We start from the raw sequence: 3,016 nt of genomic DNA on the forward strand, positions 1-3,016 counted from the left end.
AAGGCAAAAGAGCAATTGAGGTTTTCTGGTCAGGGCTACTCCCTGATGTAAGCCAAAGGCTCTTAGCCCTCTTAGCGGACCCCGACTGCCCACACGGGTGGAGACAAGGCGGCTTTTCTGTATCTCCTTCTCCTCTCTGTTTTTCTCTCTCTCTCTGGCCACTGAAACAGCCCCGCGGGCACGGGTCGAGCAAATAAGAGCCATAGGGTGCTCGCCACTAAAAGACTCCCATAGAAGGATAAGGGGGTCCCAGGCGTGAATCCCAGATAAATTCACGTCCCCCACAGAAGAAAAACTGGGCAACAACAGGCACCCGTCCACAAGCATACCCACTGGCCATCATTGTTTAGAGTGGCATCTTCACTCTCCCTCTCTCTTCTGTGACCTCCACCATGGGCCAGACTCAGGCCACTCCTAAAGGTTTAGTCCTCTCTCACTTCTCGGAGGTGAAGGAGCAGGCTTTGAAATTCGGCCCTTGCATCAGGAAGGGTAAATTTGGCACTTTCTGCTCCACTGAATGGCCCACCTTTGGAGTAGGTTGGCCGACCCAGGGGTCCCTTTCCCTGGACACCATCGGCAAGGTCAAGGCTGTCATTACCCGGCCTGACCCAGAGGGCCACCTGGATCAACTCCCCTATATCCTTTTGTGGGAGAATCTGGCAGAGGATCCCCCGTCCTGGTTAAGGCCCCTCTTGGTGAGAAAGCCTCATGCTTGCCCACCAAAAGTCTCCATCAGGGTCACCCAGGAAGGTTTGAAGTCCTCCAGTCACAGAGGCGGGGATCCTAGTGCTCCACCAGTTCTCCCCGAGAGCTCCTCCCTCTACCCCCCTTTGCCTGTTGAACAGCTGCCACCTTATGCAGCTCCACAAGGAGGAGAAGCCGAGGCAGCCTATGGAGGGGGGGATGGAGCCGGGGGTCCCCATGGAAATCCAGTGGTTACCCCCTCCCCAGACTCCTCTATAGGAGAGGATAGACGACCTGGGGAGGTGGGAGGGATGCAGTTAAGGTCTCGAGGAAACAGGGACCAAGTGGAGCCTGAGAAGAGATAGAGGGGGTCCTTCTGGTGGAACCTGGACTGCCCAGGTTTTTCCCCTCTGAACTGTAGGGGATCAGATCCAATACTGGCCTTTCTCAGCCTCAGATTTGTATAATTGGAAGACTCATAACCCTTCTTTTTCTCAGGACCCTCAGGCTTTAACTGCTTTAATTGAGTCTATTCTTACCCACCAACCCACTTGGGAAGATTGCCAACAACTTCTCCAGGCACTCCTAACCACAGAGGAGAGACAGCGAGTCATCCTAGAAGCCCGGAAAAACGTTCCCGGGCAGGATGGGAGACCTACTATGCTCCCAAATGAAGTAGACGCAGAATTCCCTCTGACTAGACCCAACTGGGACCCTGAAACCGTGGCAGGTAGGGAGCATCTCCGTCTTTATCACCAGACTCTGTTAGCGGGTCTCAAAGGGGCCGGAAGGCACCCAACCAATTTGGCAAAGGTACATGCTATAACCCAAGGAATATCGGATGTACACCCCTTTTGATCCCACAGCCCAGGAGCGTCAGGCAGATATTATTATGGCCTTTATAGGACAATCAGCTCCTGATATCCGTGGTAAGCTCCAAAGGCTGGAGGGCCTTCAAGGGTACTCTTTACAGGACTTAGTAAGAGAAGCTGAGAAAATCTACAACAAGCAAGAGACCTCAGAGGAAAGAGAGGACAGAATTAGAAAAGAACAGGAAGCCAGAAAAGATAAGAGAGAGAAAAAGAGAAACAAAGAGTTGAGTCAAATTTTGGCCACAGTAGTTCAGGGAACAGGACCAGGTAGAGACCTGGGAGATAAAAGAAGACCTCGAGTGGACAAAGATCAATGTGCTTACTGCAAGGAGAGAGGACATTGGGCTCGAGAATGCCCAAAGAAGCTGAATAAACTCCAAAAGAAGACAACCCCAGTCCTGACCCTAGGGGACTAGGGGAGTCGGGGCCAGGAGCTCCCCCCTGAGCCCAGGGTAACTCTAAAGATAGGGGGGCAATTAACTACCTTCATGGTAGACACAGGAGCCCAACACTCAGTCTTGACAACAACTAAGGGACCCATGAGTTCCAAAACAGCCTGGGTCCAAGGGGCTACTGGAGGGAAGACATATAGGTGGACCACAGAAAGAAGAGTGGACCTCAGCACAGGACAGGTCTCTCACTCGTTCTTACTGGTCCCAGACTGTCCATATCCCCTCCTTGGGAGAGATTTACTCTCCAAGTTGGGAGCCCACATCCACTTCACCAGAAAAGGAGTCACTGTACAAGGAAAAGATGGAGCTCCACTACAGGTATTAACCCTGCGACTGGAAGATGAACATCGGTTATATGAAGGACCGATAGTAGGAACTCCTGATATACCTAATTGGCTAGTTAAATTCCCCTCAGCATGGGCCGAGACAGGAGGTCCGGTACTGGCATTCAATCAGCCTCCAATAGTGGTCACTCTAAAACCATTTGCAAACCCTGTTTCAATCAAGCAATACCCTATGAGCAGAGAGGCCCGAGAGGGAATCAGGCCCCACATCCAAAGACTTTTGCAAATAGGTATACTCCACCCCTGTCAGTCCCCTTGGAACACCCTGCTGCTTCCCGTGAAAAAGCCAGGAACGAATGACTATCGACCGGTCCAAGACCTAAGAGAAGTCAATCAGAGCATAGAAGATATACACCCCACTGTTCCCAATGCCTACAATCTCCTGAGTTCTTTGCCTCCCAGCCACAGGTGGTATACTGTACTTGACCTGAAGGATGCGTTTTTCTGCCTAAGGCTGAGCCCGGTTAGCCAGCCCATCTTCGCTTTTGAATGGAAGGACCCTGAAGCTGGAATATCGGGGCAACTAACCTGGACGTGATATTTTCGCTTTTGAATAGAAAGACCCTGAAGCCGAAATATCGGGGCAACTAACCTGGACATGACTTCCCCAAGAGTTCAAGAATTCCCCTACTCTGTTTGATGAAGCTCTACACCGTGATCTGGC

The sequence above is a fragment of the Nannospalax galili genome, unplaced genomic scaffold, assembly GCF_000622305.1.
Source record: "Nannospalax galili isolate Female #2095 unplaced genomic scaffold, S.galili_v1.0 scaffold741, whole genome shotgun sequence".
Taxonomy (NCBI): domain Eukaryota; kingdom Metazoa; phylum Chordata; class Mammalia; order Rodentia; family Spalacidae; genus Nannospalax; species Nannospalax galili.